Source organism: Ursus americanus, chromosome 3, assembly GCF_024610735.1.
Source record: "Ursus americanus isolate L20-20 chromosome 3, mUrsAme1.1.p, whole genome shotgun sequence".
Classification (NCBI taxonomy): Eukaryota; Metazoa; Chordata; class Mammalia; order Carnivora; family Ursidae; genus Ursus; species Ursus americanus.
Genome location: NC_142129.1, coordinates 91,453,064 through 91,465,512, shown reverse-complemented (window position 1 = coordinate 91,465,512; position 12,449 = coordinate 91,453,064).

Below are 12,449 nucleotides of genomic sequence, written 5' to 3'. Positions count from 1 at the left end.
AAAGCCTTGCATAAAGATCTGATTTCTCTAGAATCACTTTACTGATGCAAAAGAGGAACACAGTTTGAGTTGACTCATTGTTTCACAGAGAAACCACACCCGTGGTTCACTTTTTGGTTACCTTCAGCACTGACAACCAAATCAAGAATCAGGGGGATAGTTTCATTACCTGTCATTTCACTGGGACCTGATTGGCCAAACTATGCATGACCCATGAAGTAGAGGATATTATGTTATCCTCCCAAGTGGTGACTCCTAGCTAGTCAACTGAGCATCCCCTTTCTCTGCATAGGCAGGCCTTTCCAGTGGGGTGAACATATGACCCTTTTCCCATCTTTCCCTTCTCTTTCTGTCCCTTTAACCTTTCTGCATCAATTGTGGGACTGCCACTTCCAGAAAACAAGGGGACAGATACTGACACTGGAATCATTATCCACTTAGTAAAGCCCTGGAAATATCATCCCCTTGGTAAAGCCCTCCTGTAGAGGACACAATGGAAGTACCTCTATAAAAGGTACCTTGGAAATTGTAGGTTTTCATATACACAATTGGAGTATCACAGAATCAGTCATCTTCAGAAGAATGCTTGTCAGAGTCTAGGAGTTACTAATGACCTTCCTTTCAGAGTATGTAACCACATCACAGAAGTCAGAGAACGGAACCAAAGAATCCACATACCCTATCTGATTGCAAATATCAAATAGGAATAGCTCTCTTTCCAACTGAAGACGAAGAGGAAAAAAAAAAAAAAACAACAACGTAAGAACTAAGTTGAAAACAGAAAGTACCCATAATATTTGACATTCAGCAGAAAAGTATTCTTCCTACAATTATTTACTATTTCAAATATTTAGAAATTTGGTACCCTAAAGCAGGCTAACAAAAAGTGACCTAAAAAGATGTGATAAAGGGCAATAGAATAATTTAGAAAGAAATAAAGAATGAAGAAAGAGCTGAGTGAGATGAAAAAGGATCGTAAAGAAACTAAATTTGCCAAGGTAGAGTTAAAATCTTTACTAGAGGCTTCCATATGGAATGAAATTCGGCATTGATGACAGTGACACACTTCAGTGACTCTTCCAGAAAGAAGAAACATACCAAGAGATGAACATGGAGAGAAAAGATTCAGCGTTCCTAAAATGCAAAGCCAAGCTAGGAATGATACATGTTCCTGGAGAGGAAACAAGGCTCATTGTAAGAAAACATTCTTGAACTGGAAGAAATATTACAATGTACAGATTGAAAATGGCTAAATTGGTTTCAGGGAATGCTAATAAAAAGAAGCATATGTGATTCTATCATGATGAGTGTTTGAATTATGAAGATTAAAAAAAAACAGAGTTTATAAGCATCCATGAAGAGAATAAAAGGATAGTAACAAGCTAACTTTGAGAGCCACAAAAAAATTGAGCTGACTTAGGACTTTTCCAGAAGCAAACACGTGAAGGCCACAGAAAGACATCAATAGGGTGTTAAGGTTACTCCCTGATAAGTGAAATAAGTCAAGCAGAGAAAGACAATTATCATATGGTTTCACTCATTTATGGAACATAAGAAATCGGAAGATCAGTAGGAGAAGGAAGGGAAGAATGAAGGGGGGTAAACAGAAGGGGGAATGAACCATGAGAAACTGTGGAGTCTGGGAAACAAACTGAGGGCTTCAGAGGGGAGGGGGGTGGGTGATTGGGATAGGCTGGTGATGGGTATTAAGGAGGGTACGTATTGCATGGTGTGCTGAGTGTTATACACAAATAATGATTCATGGAACATTGCATCAAAAACTGGGGATGCACTGTATGGTGACTAATAAAACGAAATAAAAATTATTAAAAAAAAAAAGAAATTACTGCCTGAGAATTGGATTCGATCAAGTTTTTACTCATATGTGACAACCCAGAAAGGCATTGTGTGATACGTGTAATTTAATAAAATGTGTTATCGCACACATTTTTGAAGAATGGCTTGTAGACAGATGCTACGGGACAGTTACAAGTTATGGTACGATTATGAATGAAAGCTGGTGAAGGGTATTAAAAAAAGTATTGTTTCCAAGGTGATTGAAATAACTTTATAAGATATTGACTTAAATTCCCAAAAAGCCCTGGGAAACGAACAGTTGATGAAATTCGTGGTCTCTCTGTTTAGAGAAACTAGGATTTAGCTGGATTAAGTGGTATGTCTCAGAATCTCAGTAATACAATGGAATCAGGATTCGTATCCTCTGTTCTTGATGCGGAGGGCACTAGTCATCAGATTAGTATTACCTCTTTATATTTTGAATTAATTTGGGGAAGTTTCTACAATAAAAAAGGAAAGAAAAAGAAAGTTGGCTTGAAGGGTTGATCGATCATGCTTAAATTCTTCTTTTCTTTCCCAGGATTAGGTTAGTGCCTATGTTTCATTAGAATTTTCTCTAGATTCCACTCATAATCTTGTCAACTACAAGAAAGGCCTTCAATAACAATAGGTCTGTACTTTTAAGGTCCTTGGTATGTGCCAGGCACTGTTCTAGGCATTCGAGTGTAAGATATAGAGAACTAAACCAAACAAAATCATGTGCTCATGTCTCCTACCATCAAAAGTTAGGCTTTGGGGACAGACAGACCCACCTAGACTAAAGCAAAGGGTGTTCGTCTTAGTCTGTAATTAGTATGCCAGCTGTGGTAATTAACACACCTCATCTTCACTACGAGGGGACAACCTAGGATCACCAGCATGAGGAAAACCAAAGTTATGAAAGATGAACAGAAAAAACACTGGTGGATAAAACAAATTAAAGGCACAGAACAGAAAGTATCTTTTCTAAGGGCCCTTTTTCAAAAGTGTCCTTAGAACTATTTCAGAAGAAATTAACCCAAAGACATAAAAGAAACAGAGACAATACCAAAGCTTTTACAAACTAAAAATATAAGTTAAAACAGAAGTAAAGGAAGGGCTGGAAGGTAAAGTTGAAGACGTTTCTCAAAACACGGAGCAGAGATATGGAAAAAAATTTGCAAGAAAAAACAAAGAAGGAGACAATGGGAGCGTTACCCCCAAAGTGCCGACATCTGATTAATTAACAGTCAGGGGCTGTGGTGGCACGGTTTGCTTCTGTTGTGGTGGTGGTGGTTGTTATTGTTTGTGTATTAGTACAAATAATAGCTAACATTTGTTGAGGGTTTTCATTGTACTGGAATCTGGGCTAAGGTCCTAACCCGCAATGTCTTGCTTTATTATCCTACCAGGTTTTTTTAATGGAACAATAGGGCTAGATCAGAGGAATCTTTAGAAGATAAATAATTACAATGTGGTTACTGAGTGTATTTAGTTGTGGGGAAGAGAAAATAGTCAAGGGGTAACTCTCAGGTTGTTGGATGACAACAACTGAGATCAGAAATGCAAAAGTAGGAGCAGATTTTGGGGGGAAGGAGATATATTAGGTTTTACATGTTGAGTTGAAGATGTCTGAAGGATATCAGAAGGAATGAGATCAATAGATCGGTGGCTTAATGAGCCTCAAGCTCAGAGAAAAGTCTGGGCCAGAGAGAGACTTAGGAATCACCCACCTATCAGTTGAAGCCAGAGCTGATCCAATCACTCAAAGAAAGTCTGAGTGTAGACAGACAGGAACTCAAGGCCACGGCCAAGGCCAAGGCAGCCTGAGGGAGAGACTAGGAAGGAGCACTCAGTGAGTGGGGATTCTGGGACCAGAGCGTCAAATGGCCACGGGACAAGAGAGGCCTGGGGAGGAAGTGGTCAGAAAATTCACTGGAATTTTCTACATAGAGGATGATTGGTAGGTGGTATTTGTCAGAACGATTTTAATGTCATTCTGGGAACAAGCCAGATACAGCTAAAGAATGAATGAGAAACGAATTCATCAAGTTCTTTTTCTGCTTCAGGTGTGAATTGAATGAATAAGGCCTCTCTCAGTAGGTACAATAGGATTAAGAGATAATGTCTGCAGAGTATTTAGCAAGGTTCCTGGCAGATAATGCAGGCTCAACAAATGCTGGAGGTGTATACGTATACACATGTATTACTTTCTTAAACCAGTGTATTATAGTGATTGGGTGTATACATTCCGGATCTGGATAGACTTGAATTTGTTTAGTTCTGGCACTGTGTACTTGCATAAACTTGGACCGGTCATTTTGTTTCTATGAAGTATTATCCATTATTTTTTTTTCTATTATGAATGGTATATTAATTTCAGGATATTTGTTTTGTCCTCAGGCTGAACTCTCATATTAGTATGTGAATTCATATAGTCAGGGTTCTTCTGGTTATGCAATGGTGAATACAGTTTGGTTTAATGCTGCTTTTGAGTTTGTTCTCCCTAGGATTCTCTTTACTCCAAAAGATAGGTAGAAAGCCAGGTGTTTTGTATATCTTTGCCCTGGGTATTTCTGGACAGACTCCTGCTAAATTTGGAAAAGGCAATGGTGGGTATCTGGAATAGGAAGAGAGGAGAGGACATGGCCCAGGGCAGAGAAGGAGAGGTGGATGGAGAGGGGCACCCATTTCGAGGAGCAATGGAAACTTGCAGGAGGCTGGACAGTGTCCTGAGACAGTGGTAAGGTCTCAGTCCTTATGGAACCTTGTGGCCAACACAATAGTGTACCAGCACCAGCCAGTTGGGGACCTATGAATAGAGGGGTTTTCCTTTGGTGAAGACCCAAGAAACGTTGGAACTAGGGGAAAGCAAAAAATCATAACAGAGATTCGATTTGTCATTGATTTGTGTTGATTTGAGAACGAAAGAAATGGAACGTGTCTTGCAGGAACTTGTGCACTGAGAAATTGCACCTGCAGCTTACTCATACTATCTACCAAGACATAAGTGTAACAATTTGTTTTTATTTTCCTGAGATTTTCCCATTTTGTTTTATTTCTTGCTTTGTTATACTGACCAGAACTTGCAAAATAATGAAGAGGCCACAAATTAAGATTGAGAACAATTTAGGGGTGCTTGGGGGGCTCAGCTGGTTAAGCATCCTGCTCTTGATTTTGGCTCAGGTTGTGATCTCAGGATCGTGAGATCAAGCCCCACATAGGACTCTGTGCTCCTTGCAGAACATGCTTGAGATTCTCTCTCCCTCTCCCTCTCCCCCTCTCTTCCCAGTCTCTCTCCCTCTCTCTAGAAAGAAAGAAAGAAAGAAAGAAAGAAAGAAAGAAAGAAAGAAAGAAAAGAATGAGGAAGAATTTAGCCATGACCTGTCTAGACCTAGACATCTGAGGGGGACATAGGTGAGATAGATGATGGTACCTTTATGCATTCCAACCCATGAGATTGGGAAACTCGGTGACCTCTCTCACTCCTCGCTACTCCCGCCATCTCAGAATTTAGGTGCAGGGGACAACTGGGAGGCACCAAGTAGAGTGAAGTTCATTCACTGGCATATGGAAAATGGAAGGAAGGCTCATGGTGGAAACTCAATGCAATTATAGGACAGCGAAGTAAGTTACCTATCCTGACCACCAACGTATGCAGATTAAGATTCATTCCCACTCTTAGTTCAATGCTTCTAGAAATTTCTACCTTGTGTAAGTAATATCCTCTTGAAAGCAGGTATGGCAAAAACCAGTTGAATGCTACTATGCTAACCGGGGACTCATAAATTAAAATTTTTTTCCTCTTTAGTTCTCTTCTAATCCCTGTTAATACAGGTCATCATCACACTTAAAAGTTTTCTCATGTCATGAGAAATGAATATAGAGATACCATATGTATTGTATTTGAGTATGAAAGTTTAAGGTCATTAATGTTTGTCAGAGATCACACATATGTCAAGCTTATTGACCCATGCCCAGCCGAGGTGAGTGCTTGACAAATAATAACTAACAATGGCATTACCTTTATCATATTTCACTCTCGTATAAAATCAGCTTTGAGGCGTTGGGTATCCAGTTGCCCATGTTCTGTGTCTGATCTCACCTCAGCTTTCTTATTCATTCTCCCCTGTCTCACAGACCTTCGAATTCCTTAACGCCAAGGACTTTCACACTCGCTCCGCATAAGAAATCCATCCCCATGGCCACACCTTGCACGTTTTCACTGTTTACAAATGTTGGCCTTTTGAAATCTTAAACTTCGATATTCCACTCTCTGAGAAACACTTCCTGTCAACTCTCTCCATCTGGCTCCAAACATACCATTTCCCATCATCCATGCCTCTAATTCCTGGGTGGTTGTATTTTTGACAAACTCTCAGTTGTTTTCTGGCTTTACTTCTTTCTTCACCAAGTTCAGATCCCCAAGTCCACCTACCATTTCTTTATTGACTTTTCCTTTTGGCCCCACTCTTTGCTGTCCTTTTGTGGCTTCTGCCCCACCAGAACCTGAGTCTAGCTCTCTCCCCACATGGTGTCCAATGTGGTGGCCAGTCATGGGCTCTAGTCACTCTATGGCACATCACCAACTATGGAACATTTTCATCATCACAGAAAGTTCTACTGGACAGCAATGCTTTATTCAAAAAATGAACTTTTTCTCTTCTACACCTTGTGGTTCAGCACACTGTTGGGTCAGACAGAACAGCTATTAAGTTGGTACCCCTCAAAACTTCAGTATGTCAACCTCAGTGGTCCTTAAGGATGCCTGGGGCTGTTCCGAATTAGCTCTGCTTCCTTCTGCCCCCATTACAAAATTTCAGCTGTTTCCGCAAACCTTCCAACACACCACCTCCACCACCTCAAGGTTCATCACCCCCAGCAGATGAGCTGCCTTCCTTTTCACGGCAAAAGTCAATTATAATTAATGAGAATTCTCTCAATTCCCTTCTCTGTCAATTACAACCCCATCTGTCTACGTCCACGCTTTATTTCTTCTTCCTATTTACAGATAATCCTTCCACCTGTGCTTAGGATTCCCTCATCAGCCCACAAATATGGGTTGAGCATCTACTAAGTGTCAGGCACAGTTTTAGGTTCTGAGATTTAGCTGTTCGAGTCGACAACAAAGAAACATCTCAAATGGTCATAAGTATAACGGAAAAAAAAAAAAACACAAAAACAAACCAGCCTGGGTATTAGGGAGTGTCAGGGTGGAATCAGTTGCTATTTTATATTAAGCAGTCAAGAAAGGCCTTATTAAACTGGGACAACTGACAAGAAAGTCAGGAAGTGAGCCAAGGATCCGTCTGGTGGAGAAAATGAGGAAATTCCTGGCAGCAGGAGGGATATGTGCAAAGGCACTGGGGCAGGTATGGGCTCCGTATACTGGAGGGATGGCAAAGGAACCTACGTGGGTGGACTGTAAGGACAAGGGTAACAGAGATGTGTCAGAGGCATAGCCAGATCATGTTACTCCTTTCTGGTGCAGTAAGGACTCTGAGTGGTTAAGAAGCTGTGGAATGGTTACGAATAGGGGAGGGACCGTATCTGACTTGCGTTTTTTAAAGGGTCATTTTGAGTACTGAGTTCTGATCATTCTGTAGAGGAAAGGGTGGGACTAGGGATATTTGCTAGGAGGTTACTGCAATAATTCAGGGGCAATGGCACATTTTAGTCAGTTGGGATGGTGGGTTTATCAAAGTGGCAGTGATGGGGTGGCAAGCAGTAACCTGCAAATGGGCCTATTTTTTTAAGATTTATTTTATTTATTTTAGAGAGAGAGAGAAGGTGTGCCAGTGGGGTGGAGAGGGGCAGAGGGAGAGAGAAACACAAGTAGACTCCCCACTGAGCACAGAGCCCAACGCGGGGCTTGATCTCATGACCCTGAGATCAGACCTGAGCCAAAACCAAGAGTTGGACGCTCACCTGACTGTGCCACCCAGGGGCCCCTCAAATGGGCCTATTTTTAAATCAGTCAAAAGAGGATCACAGACTATGCCTGGGCTGTTATAGATAGGGACCAATAAGGGGCCATGGTGGCCGCAAGAGAGCCGTGGCCCACCCCATGGCAGTCACAGGTGGAAGGACTCAAAGATGGCCTGAGAGCTCCCTCCAGGGAACGAGTCAGCTGTGAGCACGTGCCAGGCCCAGGGGCCATGGGGCAGGTTTTGTTTTCTCTCGCTAAGTTTCATTAGGTGGCACAGGCTCAGCTCTGAAGATCGGGGGGTGGAGGGTTTGTTAGAGGCAAGAGAAGAGAATGAGGAATAAGAGCAGTAAAGGTGGCAGTCGACCAAGAGTCAAATACGTGCAGCAGAGCCATGGATAGATGGCACAACGCGAAGCATCTTTCCAACACCCTTAATTCCAAAGCCAGGTACCAGAAAACCTAAAGGGAATTCCTCCGGGAGAAAGGGACGTGCTCCCAAGTTGGCAGAGTGGCAGTGGTCACAGCTCCTGCTCATGTTTTCAGCCCTTCTCCAAGGCCCAGAGACCACCAGCAATCCCCCACCCCCCCGCAGGGCTAAAGGTCCAAGACTAAGATGTTCATGGTGTTCAGAAAAGTAGAAAGGAGGATAAAGGAGACTGCAGCTACTGTTTTGGATGGAACCACAAAAGAGCCCAAATAGCCAAAGCAGTCTTGAGAACGAAGAACGAAGCTGGAGACGTCACGCTTCCTGATGGTCATGCTATCCTACAAATTGCAAAGCCGTAGGGGTCAGAACAGTGTGGAATTGGCAGGAAAACAGACACACCGACCAGTGGAACGGAATGGAGAGCTCAGGAATAAACCCATGTGTATGTGGTCAATTTACTTGTGACAAAAGCCCCAAGGATAAATGATGAGGAAAGGACAATCTCTTCGGTAAATGGTGTTGGGAAAACTGAACAGTTGTATGCACGAGAAAGAAACTGGATGCCTGTCTTACCTCATACGCAAGAGTCAACTCAAAATGAAGGAAAGACTTAAACAGAAGACTTGATCGTAAAACTCCTAGAAGAAAACATACACGGTAAGCTCCTTCACATCACTCTTGGTGATGATTTTTTGGATCTGAAACCAAAAGCAAAGGCAACAGAAGCAAAAATAAAAGCGTGGGACCACATCAAACTAAAAAGCTTCTGCACAGCAAAGGAAACAATCAACTAAACGAAAAGGCAACCTACTGAATAGGACAAAATATTTGCAAACCACCTATCTGATAAGGGGTTAATAAGCAAAATAAGTAAAGAAGACATACAATTCAGTAATAACAAAAACCAATCTGATTAAAAAGCGGGCAGAAGAGCTGAAGAGACATTTTTCCGAAGACATCCAGATGGCCGACAGGTACGCGCAAAGGTGCTCGGTATCACCAGTCATCAGGGAAGAGCAAATCAAAGCCACAATGGGAGGTCACCTCACACCCGTTAAAATGGCTCTTATCAAGAGGAAAAGATAACAAGTGTTGGCAAGGATGTGGAGAAAAGGGAACCTTTCACCGTCGGTGGGAATGCAAACTGGTGCAGCCACTGTGGAAAATAGTATGGAGGTTCCTCAAAATACTAAAAATAATATTACCCTATGATCCAGCGATCCCACTTCTGGGTATAAATCCAAAAGAAACAAAAATCACCATCTCAAACAGATATCGCACCCCTGCGTTCATTGTATCATTATTCACAATAGTCTCGACATAGAAACAACCCAAGGGTTCATTGACTGATAAGTGGGCAAAGAAAATGTAGTAGATAGATAAAATGGGATATTACGCAGCCACGAAAAAGAAGGAAATTCTGCCATTTGCAACAACGTGGATAAACCTTGAAGGCATCATGCAAAGCGAAGTAAATCAGACAGAGAAAGACACATACTGTATGATCTCTCTTAGATGTGGAATCTAAAAATATGAACTCACGGATACAGAGGATGCAGACCGGTGGTTGTCAGAGGTGGAGGGTGGGGAGTGGGTGCAAGGGGTCACAGGTGGTTAAAAGGTACAAACTCCCAGTTACAAGATAAATAAATTCTGGGGGTGCAGTGTACAGCATAAAAATAAAAATAAAATAAAGCTAAAAGAACAACATTAAAATTGGAAAGAGATATGAATGGAATGGAATAGAAACCTCAGCAACAGATAGGTCAATGGAACGAAGGGTACAGTTTATATAAGTGACAAAAATGGCATTCCATAAAAGGAAATCGATAAATGATTCCGATTAAAGCTTTGAAAAAAAATTTTGAAGTTATAGCTCTTCCTTGTTCTGCATGCCAAAATACAGCCCAGGTGTTTTGGATTAAAGAATAAAATGTCAACAAAAAATTAGAGGAACATGCGGATGGATATCTGTTTAATTCCCTGATGGAGAAGAAGCTTCAGCATAAAGTAAGAGACTCCTGCATTCGCCTCCAGAAATATGTAAATTCTCTTTTGGTCAGAAACACTATCAACAAAATTAAAGGGCAAAGAACAAACCGGGAGAAATTAAAATAATATGTAGCTGACAATGGGTCAGGGTCCTTACTATAAAAAGGTCTCATCAATAATAAAATGTATTTAAATACATATACATATATAATATAAATTTATATGTAAGGAAATATTATTTAAAATGTAAAATTATGAGTCGAGTTCTTATAAATAAAAGATAAAAACGATGGGCAAAGATATGAACAGCTACTCAGAAGAAAGCTGTTCAGATGGACAATGGTATGTTTTATCCAAATTAATAATTAAAAATAGAAGTTACCACAAACTATATATTATATTTGGCCTGGGGGAAAGACTGTGATAACATCCAGGCCAGAATGCAGGAGAACCATGCCCTTACACTATTGGTTGTAATGGAAATAAGTAAAACCCTTTAGGAGGAAGATTTGGTAATATATAGAAAGATTTTAAATATGCCCATGCTCTTAGATCCAATAATTCCACTTCTAGGAATTTATCTTAAAAAAATAAAAAATCTATCTGCAGTACAATAATTTGTAAAATTTTGGAAACAATTTCAATGCACAATAATAGTAGACAGGTTTAAAAATAAAGGCACATCTATAGGATAGCTTACTCTTCAGTCATTAATAGTTTCAAGGACTTGGGCCATTGAAAACCATATAATGATAAATGAAAATTATTATACAAAATTATGTTTACAGTATGACTGCAATTCTGTTTTACATATACGTGCAGAGCATGGTGTATATATATGGTATATATACGCTATATGTATATGTATGGTAGGTACGTGGCATATATGTATGTATATGTGAATGAGGTATATATCAAAATTTTAATTATTTCTGGGAAAGATGATTGAGATTTATACATGTGTATTCATCTATAGTTTCTATATTTTCTGCAAGAACGTGTGTTACTTTTAAAATCAAGATAGATGCCGTTTAAAAAGCAAGAATTTTGTACTGGAGTGTCTGATCAGAGAGAAGAAGGCACCCCTTAACGCTGCTTTCCCTGACTTTCGTTCTATTCAGATACACCAGAAGAGGGCGCCTCAGCCTCTCCCCACAAGCCGCATAGCTCAATTACCTATCAGGGATCAGGGATGCTCCCTCCACACACGAGTCAGTAGGATCCTAACCTGAAAAGTCTCACTTCCCTGGTGGTCTCATTCCTTTTCCAGGTCTCCCAGAAATGTGCACAGAAGGATATGTCGTTTTCAATGCCCCGTAAGAGCTCCATCTGGTCCCACTCTCAACAAACACCCAGTGTGGTGAGCTTGTGTTTGGTCACCCCTCTGCCCTGGTTCCACCCAGGAGGCTGCTAGAAACCTTGGGTCCCTCTCGTCAGCAGAAGGCTGAGCCAAAGCAGGACTCTAGCCAATGGCTTTGCCTTACTGGCCACACATGGGTTTGGGAAGTGGCCCAGTTCACACCTACAACCTAACAGGTTGACCCAGCCACCAACTCGCTCCTTGAAAAGTACATGCTATTCTCCTTGGTATCAGTTAGGGGGCAGCAGATATCCTGGCATCGTCTGCCGTGGAAAGGAAGCTTCGATTTGGAGATCCTCGCATTGCTACATGTTGTGTTACTATTGTACTAAGCGTGTAACGTGGCCTGGCAGCACCTTCCTGCACTAGCTGACCATTTTGGGAGCCTAAACCTTTCACCGAGTAAGAGGGCTTGTAACTCAATACTGAGCAAAGGTGAATCTGAGCAATAAATTGTCCTGGATAATTAGTGCACCCTGTCTTAGCTGAGCCAGTTTCATCACTAAGTGTTGCAGAGCCCCAGACTTCTCTTTTGACCTATCGTTCTGTCTCTCACACATGCCTAAGGAAGCTTTATTCTGACTCCTTAAAGTACCGTCAGGATGGGGCTGCAAGTAAAGGATGAGTGAAGACGTCTATCAAAGTGCTTCTGCAAGGGCCCACAGTACAAGCATGTTTTCTCTGATGCAGACGCATCACGAAGATGCTTTTCTTTCAGCCATGATTATTTCTGGGAGGGATGCTTATAGGGGACTTACATCTCTTATATTCATCTCTACTTTCCACATTTCATACAAAGAACGTGTGTTAAAGAGGGAGGGGCGGGGGCCACTGACCAGCCTGACAACTTCGTTGGAAACGTTTTACAAAAGCCAACAGCGGCTTGATGCTGAGCTCGTAAGCATCCTTGAACCAAAGTCTTCTTC